Raw genomic sequence first — 12,554 nt, forward strand, 5'->3', positions numbered from 1 at the left:
TCTTCTTACATAAAAAGATAGCATTACAGATTTTATAATATTATAAGTATCATTATTAGTTATTATTTATTTTATTAAAGATATACGAGACGTTGCCAATAACAAAGTGTCGCCAATGGATGTTTACCATTACTGAAAGGAAAGGAGACAATATAAATAGTAAAAGCCGCTAGAAGAAAACTCATGTTAGATAAGTATAAGCATAAAATAAAAACAAAATATTGTCAGAAGCGCTCTGGCAATCGCAATAATGACACACACAGAGGCCGGCGGCGCAATAACAACCCTAACACTAGGGTTGATGAGTTTGGTAATCCACCTCACAACCCACACGATAGGAGAAGAAGAACCACAGAGCACGGGATTAAACGGCTCGGCCAGTATTAGAAACGACGATCATAAATCATTATCGTACCAGCTGACCGATTTCAAGATAAGCAAATTGTCCATGCTATGCAAAAAAAATGCATGAAATCTGACGTAAATCGGATGGTAACTGACACTGGCCAGTGCGTCATCCTAATCGAAACACGTCAGAGGATTGTTTATAAATACTTACAGCCACGTGATTTCTTCTGCAGTAGACTCTTTTTTTCTTAAAAACGTCTAGAGCCGTCTGCCGAGGGTTTTCTTCCAGCTACTTTTCCTCGGCCGGTCGAGAAGCTGCAGTTTTAAGGCGAATGAGACGTTCGACAAATAATAATATATACTAGCTTTTGCCCGCGACTTCGTCCGCGTGGCGTGTTATAAAAGAGAGATCTTTATGTGTGTGGGAGAAAGGTTAAAAAATGCTTAATTTTATTATTTTTAAATGAGGTTAGAGTATAAGTAGCTCAGTTAAATAAATTAATTGTTATTAATTTTTAGACTATTAGTTTATGATAATTTGGTTTAATATTTTAGGAAAATACGATCAGAGGACGCTAACCCTAAAGTACCTATAGATAAGTTTTCGTCTGGAATTCAGAGATAAGAATTTTTTTTCATACAAATGTTTTTTCCCGCTAACTCCCGTTCCCGTGGGAATTTCGAGAATTCCTTTCTTAGTGCTCCTCTACGGTACCTAAGCTACGTCCTTTCCAAATTTCAAGTTCCTACGTTTAGCCGTTTAGGCTGTTCGTTGATATGTCAGTCAGTCAGTTTCTCTTTTTATATATTTAGATTACTTATTTAAGAAAAATATGGTGCTGATTCCTGTACACACCATCTGAATAAATAAGTTATACCTGTCATTTTCTTATCCGCTGAAAAAGAAAGGAACGTGAATTTATGAAACACACGTCAATTTTAGGCAGAAAAAATCCCTTCCAAAATTGTATATTGGCCAGTAATCCGACAGAATTAAGTTGCTCACGTCAAAGGGGTTGCATATGAACGAGATGCCTATTTTATTCGCACGGATTATTCATTCATTTTAAAACTAATAGTTGTCAATCATCCGTCCCTTTCCTTACCTGCGGATAAGAAAATGCCAGGTATAACTTAAAATAAAATTAGGATGTGTATGCAGGAATCAGGGCCCATGACTATTCAAAGTGTAACTACCTATGTTAAAACTAAATCAAGATATTTAAGTTTGAGTTTGGTCGTCATTAAATGAGACACTGAAAAGAATTTCCGGGAGTTTAGAAAATTGTTGCTTTTTATAGAAATTGAAATTCAATTTCGAATTTCAACTTCGGAACTTCGTATCGTTGCCACTCGCGCAGTCATTATAAAAAATGCCTCCTACAAAACTATTGATTGATTTTTTAGACGAATATTTTTTTAAGGATAAAATATAGTTATAAAATAAAACATGAAACCGTCCCATTATATCTACAAAATTCTGTCAATCAAAGGTCAAATCAGAGCAGCGAACTTCAGAACACATTGAAGGTTAACTTTCAACGCATGACCGCACTGGGACCGAACCAGAGACCTTGGGATGAGAAACCGTGGCATAATACAGCGGTATAACATTGTAGTTATTGAAGCATTGTCCGGTTACGGAGAGGATAATTATGTTGAGACACGCAAAAAATACAATGGGTAAAGATCATGGCGTAATAGTGAAACAAAAAATATAGGAAGAATATTCGTCGCCACAGGTATATTTATATCTTCGCTTTATAGTAAAAATCACATAAGCCCCATTTTGAAAAATCACATTCTGATGTGATTTATCTTTAATAAAACCTCGTCTTCAATCAATTAATTTTAATTTAAGAGAAGTGTGTCAGGATTGAAGCAAATGGAATTCCATAGTCTCTGTTTACACCGGTGAGAAATAGGCGTTGGTCAAAATATATAATGTAATAAAAAATTATAAATAATATAATAAATATTATGTATATGAAAATCACGTAAGCGCTATGTAGTTTTTAACAAAAGAATATTTAAATTAAATAATAATTTAGTAATAATAATTGATAAATAAGTTATAATTTTTTAAATGAATAATAATATTAAATAATAATTAGATAAATGAATAAATAGAACATCCCAATAAACATGCTAATTCAATCTAGGTAATAAAATGTGGTCTCGATTTAATTTAGGTATGTATACTATACTATCTAATAATTATTTAATTTAAATATTCTAATCTTTACTAGCCTACAAGATCCCACTGCTGGGCAAAGGCCTCCCCTTCCTCTTTCCCTTTATCCGGGTTCTGTATTATTTTGTTAAAATCTACATCAGTATGTGATATTTCAAAATGGCACGTACGAAAGGTACGTTAACCCGTTGGTCCCGGTTACTACTTACTGATATACTTAAGCACATAGTCGTTACATGAGCCATGTCAGGCGCCTTGTAAGTACAGTTAATGTTGGGGTGAGTTGCCCCTATAGAGGTTGTCTTATAATGAGATATTAGTTTCCCAGGGCGTGGAAATAGGCACCTAACTCAGAGAATAGGGGGAGAATAAGATTAAAATGTTGGGCGCCGTATAGAAGATCCCCTCCTATTGCAAACAAAGCCAAGGTATTGGAAATAATAAAGATTTCACTTTTAACAATGGTATCTTTGGTTCAACAATTTCACAATAAAATGATATGCAGTCAGTCGGTTACAAACCATCCTAATATAAATTAAGGAATAAAACATTTACTATAGCATGGTAGCTTAACTTAGTATTATTCCTAAACAACTAGGTTTTATTCCTATGAGGATGAGTAGCATGGAGTATGCATTGAGGATAAATACTCCATGTATTAGTTGAATAACACATTGAGAGAATGGCACTATCCATAATAAGTTAAATTAATCATGAAGAAGAGATATCTAGATGGTATCCAGAGATTTTAACACCAAACTGGGATTATGTACATTAATGACCGCAGCAGGAACTGACCCTGACGGCAAAAGTAAATAAGGAACACAAATGGTAGTCATGGCTGGGGAGCTAGACCCTGAAGGAAGATCTTGAAGTTGATTTTTGAAGTTAGTCTTTACAGTTGATCATTCTAGTAGAACTTTAACACTGGACTCTGCCGGTGGACTTTGACCCCTGTAACAAAATGACATGTTACAGCTCTGTCAACCCCGTTACGACGCGGAATTATAGGTAAAAACACTCACCACATCACGTGGGACGATATTATAACAGCATTCCCCCTAGACGATGGACTAAACCATTGTTTTTATACTGAAAGAAAGAACGTGAGGTTAGGTCATTGTCATGAACATATGAAGCTCATAATTGCCAACGTTCCACGATAATAACCATCAAAACACTCACCAGAAGACTTCACCATCCTTCCATCATAATATATGTGGCTTATACACCACTTTAAAGAAATAATCGCGACGGGACTAAATTGCCATCGTCATCGCGTAAACGAAATGTCAAACGAACATAACTTTTTCCCGGCGCGTAGGCACACACCTGTATGCCATACAGCCAAGTGGGAAGTGTAAAAAAAAAAAAAAAAACGTGTTACAGTTCCGTTTTAGTTGAGGAAGAAAAATTTTATTTAAAAATTTAAAATTTTTAAATAAAATTTTTCGCTACATTCTAGTAACGAAAGAGAAATAACAAGCGACTCCTGATGAGTTAACTTGTTATGAACGTACATTTACCTTACAAAGGTAAAAGAATGGAAAGAAACAAACATGATCACCATGTATCAAACTTGAAAACACATCTCATGTAGCCCAAGGGGAAAAGGATTAGTACATTCCGCACTAGCCTCGTGCTTACCTGAGTTAAAATTTGGGATTCTCCCAAGAAAACACATTGCACATAGGCAACATATGTTTGAAACAAATCAAAGAAACACCCTGGTGGTGTCAGACGACAACTCAAAGAATTAAATCTAACACTGCTTAACCTTACATAAACATACAAACATCTTGAATATGGTTAAGTTAAAGGAAAACCTACCTAACTTTTAAATTTAAAATAACAGACTAAACCTTATGTATACGTTTTACTTAGTCATGGCCATGACACTAAACTTATTTCAAGTAAAAACCTACTTAAGTACTTAAAAAAAAAACTTAATCTATTTTCTTTTTATTTATTAAGAGTGAATATCCTTGGCGTCATTTGGGTGACAATCAAACACACACCAAATGCATAAACAAGGCCTACGGATATTACTCGAACGAGGAAAACCTCATCAAATGGATCATCTTCCTATAGGGATGACCACTTAACAGGTAATGTCCTTAGAACACAACCTTGAAAGTGAGAGAAGACCTAAACTTCCTCACTAGGACCTCGAACAACAAGATCTTTAATGTGGAAGGAACCCAAAGGTTTACCTTCTAAGGTTTTCAATGAATAAACTACATTACCTAGCTTTTTATGCACTACACATTTTTCAAACTTAGGGGCTAGTTTAGCAGAAAAGTGCTTGGGAGCGCTGGACAAAGGAAAACATCTTTTATAAATAATTTGACCTTCCCGCAATTCCAAAGGACGCTTCCTAAGATTATAATATTTTACATTGTGTTGATATGCCTTTTTAAGGTGACATTCAACTTTCTTGAAGACTTCAGCCATACGCGGCAACCGAGAAGCAAAAGTTTGGGTATCTACTACTATGGTAGACCCATCACAAGGTGAAGAATCTTGTGTATAAGTAGCACCATCGATGACCATCTCTCTACCATGATTTAGATAAAAAGCAGTATATTTTGTACTTTCGTGGACCGAAGTATTGAGCGCACACTGGATTTCCTGAATGTTCTGATCCCATTTACGATGATCAGAACGCACGAGGGAAGCAATGGCACGAACAATATCACGATTCACGCGTTCAGTTTGATTACACTGGGGATGGTATCGAGGATTATAGAATATATGAGGTACTCCGAATGAAGTTAAAGAATCTCTAAATTCTTTAGAAGTGAATTGAGGACCGTTGTCGGTATACAGGATACGACATACGCCATGGACTAGAAAAACATGTTTCTCAAGACATTTCACAATGGCCTTAGAAGTTGCACTACGCAAAGGGAATAAAAGGACATACTTACTGAAATAATCAGAGACCACGAATAAGTATTGATTGCGAGAATAAGAAGAAGGGAAAGGACCTAATATATCGCATGATATAGCCTCCCAAGGTTTAGTAACTTGACGGGGGTTACCCATCAGACCAGGCCTAGCAGTATTGACCGGCTTGTATGAACGACATACCTCACAATTGTCAACATATGATTTTACATCTTTAAATAAAGAAGGCCAGAAATAAATGGAAGAAATTTTCTTGTGGGTCTTAGCCACACCGAAATGACCGGAAGAAGGCTCATCATGATATTTTCGAAGAACTTCTACATATTTTTCACGGGGAACAACGATTTTCCAATCGTGTTGAGAAATAAGATGATATTTATTTTTAGATAAACGACATAGTTTACCATTTACTACCGAGAAATTAGGATAACGACGAGGATTTTTAGTACAACCGTTAAAGACTTCAATATACCAAGGATCAGAAATAGTGTAGGGATCGATCTCAATTGAGCCAATCTTGATTCTAGACAAAGTATCAGGTATCACATGTTCTTTACCTTTCCTGTGAATTATATCAAAATCGAACTGACTCAAACGACATGCCCATCTATTTAGACGACCACTCGGATTACTAAGATTCTGAAACCACTGCAACGAGGCATGATCGGTTATAATATAACATTTGCTACCCTCAACATAAGGACGGTATAACTCCAGAGAATAAATCACAGCTAACAGTTCTCTTTCTGTCGCTGAGTAATTGATTTCTTGGGCGTTTAATGTTCTGCTACTATAAGCGATAGGGTGATCAATACCATCGACCCTTTGAGTTAAAACAGCACCAATAGCAAACGAGGAAGCATCCGTATGGATGTAAAATGGCTGAGAGAAATCAGGACATTGTAGAATAGGTGACGAGATAAGAGCAGATTTAAGTTGGGTGAAAGCTTCTTCAGCTTCCGGAGACCATGTAAAAGGTACCTTCTTACTAGTAAGTCGAGACAAAGGTCTAGCAACATGAGAGAAATTTGGGATAAAACGACGGTACCAACCCGCCATTCCCAAGAAACGTTTAATTGACTTCGCGTCAGTTGGCGTTGGAAAATTTGCAATAACATCTACTTTAGAAGGATCGGTCCTAAGACCATATCGATCAACTACGAAACCGAGATATTTAAGTTCAGATCGGCAGAAAAATGACTTTTTCATGTTAATAGTGAGATTAGCGAATCTTAGTTTTTCATAGACCGCTTTTAGAATTTTCACGTGTTCTTCAAAAGAACTGGTACAGATAATGATGTCGTCAATGAAACAAAACACTTTGTTATCAAATTGAGAGGAGAAAAGATTATCCATTAGCCTTTGCATGGTAGCGGAGGCTCCTACAAGACCAAAACACATGACCTTGTAATGAAATAGCCCACGGCCAGGAACCGTGAAAGCAGTTTTCTCTTTCGAAGAAGTAGAGAGAGGAATCTGATGATACGCAGCACTCAAGTCAAGAGAAGTTAAGTATTTAGCATCGCGAAGATTGTCCATGATATAATTAATATATGGTAGTGGATAGGCATCAGGTTTTGACACTGAATTTAACCTTCTACTATCTAAACACAGACGAATATCACCATTGGCTTTAGGTACCATGGTTACTGGAGAATTCCAAGGAGAGAAAGATGGTTCAACAATATCATGTTGGAGCATTCGGTTTAACTCGCCGTCTAGAAGTTTAAGTTTTTCAGGACTAATACGATAATATTTTTGTTTTATAGGTTTCGCATCACCTGTTTCTATAACATGCTCTATTAAATGAGTACGACCAAGGCCGACTAACTCTGAATCAATATTAGAGAAAAGTTGTTTAACGTTATCAATTTCTTGTTTTTGAAAATCAGAAAGAGAATCTAAATTGCGCAAGCCATTTTCTTTGACACTTGCTACATTGTATAAATCGACAGGCTCTATTGCAGGTAGACACGCCAGAACTTCTGGGGCTAAGTTAAATGATTTCCAGAAATTAATTCCGAAATGTAATGGAAGTTTGATTTCGGGTTGAATGTAAAATTGAATGAGCTTAACCTCATTGTTATATTCAATAGGAATATCCATGTAAAATTTGCAAATGTATTCGTGACCACTCGCCACTTTCAAAAATACAGGGGACTTTAAATTACACAATGGGATACCAAGATTTTTAAAGAATTTATGAGCATTGTTTCCTAAAATAGAACAAGCGGCTCCACAGTCGAGTAAACCAGAAATTTTAATACCATAGACTTTAACAGTTAAATAAGGGCGAAAGTCTTTAGAATTAGGATTAAATATCGCCTCCCTGCAGGATTCAGATCCCAGAGAGACTAAGCAATCTAGTTTTTTGAATTAGAATGAGGATTACAATTTGGGCAAAGAGGAGTCTTTACCCCCTTCTTACCACACTTAAAACAAACTACTTCCTTAGATGCATTACACCGATTTGTGGAATGATTCGTTCCACCACAGCGAAAGCAAATCGAAGAACGATTAACAGAAGCGACAGGAATGTTTTTAGAAAAATCCCTAGAGGATTTAGGTTTGCATTTAAAGTTGAAATCCGGAGCTACGGAATTTTTAGAGAAATTTGGTTCTATAAAGTTGTCAATCCTATGTTTTGACAATTCCAAACGTTTACCTATCTGTTGTAATTGTTGGATGGTAGTGACATCAATCATCCGAATTTCCCTACTATATTCCGGACGAATATTCCGCAAGATGATGTCGAGTTTATCGCTCTCAGAAAGATCTTTACTCAAACGAGACATCATACCTAGTATGATAGACAAATATATGACAATGGATTCATCCTTCGCTTGTGTTCGCGAACGAATCTCTTCAAGAAGACGAAAGTCGTAGTCAGGTAAATCAAAATCTGATTTCAAAGCAGAAACCAGTTCACTATAGTTAGAAAAACGACATTTGTTGGCGCGATACCAGCATAAAGCGGGACCATCCACCAAGTCAGTAAAACCAGTGTAGATATCATCAACACGAATGTTCCGTGCCGAACACAGCTCCTCCAAGCGAGCCAGGAAAGCGCGAACACAGGAATCACCCTTAAATTTCAAATTCAACGAGTTGAGGTTATATTTCTTTTCATGAGAAATAATAGTTTTATATTTGTTAATACACGACGGACGGTTTAATTCATGCTCGGAATCTGAAGATGAATCGGAAGTGGTATCATTATTGGCCAATGATAACAATAAAGAAGTTTTCAATTTTTCAAGGTCATCGGCCGGACGTTCTATGCGAGACAACCGCAAAAGCAAATACTGAGCACGGCCAAGAATACGCTGATGGGCCGAAGGAGATTTGTCAGGACTCGATAAACAAGAGATGATTTCATTTATTTTTGATGTTAAAGTTTTATGTTCATCATCAAGATCACACTCAAAACCCTCAGATGGTACAACTATACTGCCGCGACGGGCTTGTTTACAAGTTTGTCGAAATAATTTTCGTAATTGCTCAACAGTATTATCCCGGTCAACCTTTACATTCCGAATAGAAAGTTCATGAATAAGTTCATCTTTCAACAAGAAGTTAATATTAGCATTGAATTCCGCCATTCTGAGTAAACAAAGTAAGAACAGTATACCTGATAAGTGAAGAAGAAATATGGTTATGACACAACTGTATGTGAATACAGTTATAGTACTCTAAGTACTAACAAAATGTAATGAAGAAAAAAAAAATTATAAGTAACACCCCTATAAGGTACTTATCTACATGCTACTATGGTCCTATGTATCAAATTTATGAATACTATGTTCCTATGTAAACACTAACAAATAAAATAAGTTAAAAACCCACAGTCTATTACTATGTCTATGTAAGAACTTCTATGTGCTCTGAGTCACTATGTTTATAATCATATAAATTACTAGAAAAAGGAATTGTGTCACTATAGTCCTATGTGATATTAAAAGTATATGACTATGGCCCTATGTAAACTAACTCAGCTCAAAATAAGAAAAAGAAATCTGAGAGATACTATGGTCCTGTCAATAAAATTATCACTATGTCCCTATGCAACAACAACTGGAGATATGCTAAATTTCAAGTTTAAACCATACCTACTTATAAATAGAAAAGTAAAGTCATAAATGTGTAACTATTAAAAGAAAACACACCCTATTTGCTATAAAGTTACACCATGTGCTTATAACTAGGTTATGTTACAAAGAACAAAGAAAGTGAAATACCTACTAATTTCCAACCTTGCTTTTCTGAGCCCCACGTTGGGCGCCACTGTAAGTACAGTTAATGTTGGGGTGAGTTGCCCCTATAGAGGTTGTCTTATAATGAGATATTAGTTTCCCAGGGCGTGGAAATAGGCACCTAACTCAGAGAATAGGGGGAGAATAAGATTAAAATGTTGGGCGCCGTATAGAAGATCCCCTCCTATTGCAAACAAAGCCAAGGTATTGGAAATAATAAAGATTTCACTTTTAACAATGGTATCTTTGGTTCAACAATTTCACAATAAAATGATATGCAGTCAGTCGGTTACAAACCATCCTAATATAAATTAAGGAATAAAACATTTACTATAGCATGGTAGCTTAACTTAGTATTATTCCTAAACAACTAGGTTTTATTCCTATGAGGATGAGTAGCATGGAGTATGCATTGAGGATAAATACTCCATGTATTAGTTGAATAACACATTGAGAGAATGGCACTATCCATAATAAGTTAAATTAATCATGAAGAAGAGATATCTAGATGGTATCCAGAGATTTTAACACCAAACTGGGATTATGTACATTAATGACCGCAGCAGGAACTGACCCTGACGGCAAAAGTAAATAAGGAACACAAATGGTAGTCATGGCTGGGGAGCTAGACCCTGAAGGAAGATCTTGAAGTTGATTTTTGAAGTTAGTCTTTACAGTTGATCATTCTAGTAGAACTTTAACACTGGACTCTGCCGGTGGACTTTGACCCCTGTAACAAAATGACATGTTACAGCTCTGTCAACCCCGTTACGACGCGGAATTATAGGTAAAAACACTCACCACATCACGTGGGACGATATTATAACAGCATTCCCCCTAGACGATGGACTAAACCATTGTTTTTATACTGAAAGAAAGAACGTGAGGTTAGGTCATTGTCATGAACATATGAAGCTCATAATTGCCAACGTTCCACGATAATAACCATCAAAACACTCACCAGAAGACTTCACCATCCTTCCATCATAATATATGTGGCTTATACACCACTTTAAAGAAATAATCGCGACGGGACTAAATTGCCATCGTCATCGCGTAAACGAAATGTCAAACGAACATAACTTTTTCCCGGCGCGTAGGCACACACCTGTATGCCATACAGCCAAGTGGGAAGTGTAAAAAAAAAAAAAAAAACGTGTTACAGCCTTTGGCGGCTCAATAGTAACCCTGACACCAGGGTTGATGAGGTTGGTACTCCACCTCACAACCTACACGATAGAAGAAGAAGAAGATTATTATCTGTATAGCTATAAGATACAAGTTATCCTGTATTCGGAGGGTTTTCCCTTCGCGGGTTGGAAAGTCAGACAGGCAGTCACTTCTGTAAATAACCGGACCTGTCAAATCGTCAAGTTGGGTAAGCGGACCCTGTGAAAAACGGAATAATGCTAGGGAGATTGTATTGAAGCAGCTGATTGTATTGGCGTCCTCTAACAATTAATATTTTCTTTCGAAATTACAATTTAAAATTTACATTTCCTATTCAATTTTAGCTAAGCGACATACTTCACGAATTGACATTCATTTATCTATAAATAGGCTAAGATTTTAACTCAAATATTTTAAATTTATATATATTTATGATTTATATATTATCTCTTTATAATAAAAATAAAGATTTGATACACTGAGAAATATATAATAAATTTAAAATATTTGAGTTAAATTCTTAGCCTATTTATAGATAAATGAACGTCAATTAGCGAAGTATGTCGTTTAGCTAAAATTGAATGGGAAATGTAAATTCTAAATTCAGTTTGAAGGACACGCGACCCACGTCGAATCTGAACTAAAATTGTTTCAGACGGAATTAAACTGAATTCCTTTCGAAATTCCAATGTTTCTGAATATTATGTCCTAGATTCTTAATAATAGATCATTTTCACTGTCTGAGCTATTTAGCAGAAGAGGCAAGATGATTGGACACGCAATAAGAGACGAAGAATTTATTAAAAACATCGTAGCAGGAAATATGGATAGAAAGAGAGGAAGGGGAAGACCAAGAAGAGCTTACATGGAACAGATTAAAGAAAAGATTAACGTCGTGTCTTATAGGGAAGTCAAGGAATTGACCTTTGATAGACTGAAATGGAAAATGCTATACCGACAAGAGCGTGGCTCTTAAATTGATGATGATTTTTAATCATGATTTTCATTTTTGCCAGAATTTCATAATTTATCTCGAACCTAGCACACCACCCAATTATGTTATGTATTATAAATGTAAACTAGAGAAAGTAATGAAAGTAAAAGTAACTGTATTCCATCAGAATAAGATCGAACACATGCAGTCTCTAAGTGAAAGTGCATGAATAACTAACTGCAGATAACTGTATACCCAGCAGGATAAGTATATGTTTTTATATGTTATATACATATATAAACTCACGCCTATTCTCCACCAGGGTAAGCAGAGACTATGGAATTCCATTTGCTTCGAACCTGACACACTTCCCTCTTCTCTCTTCTTTTTTCTTTTATAAAGAAACAATATTCGTTACTTAATACAATGGTCCAGTGGTTAAGCGTTTTTTTTTTATTATTTATTAAGTACTACTACATCATACGTAATTTTATATATAAAACATTAACAACTAAAACAATTACAAACAAGAAAAATATATATAAATATATATAATAAATAAAATAAAATAAAAATAATAATAAATAAAATAAATAATATATTATTACATTACATTATAATATTATTTTATTTATTACTATTTTTATTTATTATATATATTTTATTATATAATATATGTATACATATAAACTGTAATTGTTGTGTGATATATCAATTACAGTGTACATAGCATCTACAAATTAAT

The 12,554-nt window shown here is 35.3% G+C and overlaps 2 protein-coding genes across 3 annotated transcripts in view; one reads left to right on the top strand and one right to left on the bottom strand.

Annotated features, from left to right (window-relative positions):
* Window positions 1–12,554, bottom strand: part of LOC126376232 (apyrase-like) — a 40,792-nt gene that overhangs the window by 26,335 nt on the left and 1,903 nt on the right. The window contains exon 1 of one of the 2 annotated variants that reach the window (XM_050023500.1): window positions 560–665. The exons of the other annotated variant lie outside the window; for it this stretch is intronic. The gene's annotated coding sequence lies outside the window, so the exon portion shown is untranslated. Of the gene's footprint in view, window positions 1–559; window positions 666–12,554 lie in introns of those variants that run through there. 2 annotated transcript variants of the gene reach the window in all.
* LOC126376325 (probable fatty acid-binding protein) overlaps window positions 1–12,554 on the top strand; it is a 127,532-nt gene that overhangs the window by 22,967 nt on the left and 92,011 nt on the right. The gene's annotated exons all lie outside the window — the stretch shown is intronic.

Source organism: Pectinophora gossypiella, chromosome 20, assembly GCF_024362695.1.
Source record: "Pectinophora gossypiella chromosome 20, ilPecGoss1.1, whole genome shotgun sequence".
Classification (NCBI taxonomy): Eukaryota; Metazoa; Arthropoda; class Insecta; order Lepidoptera; family Gelechiidae; genus Pectinophora; species Pectinophora gossypiella.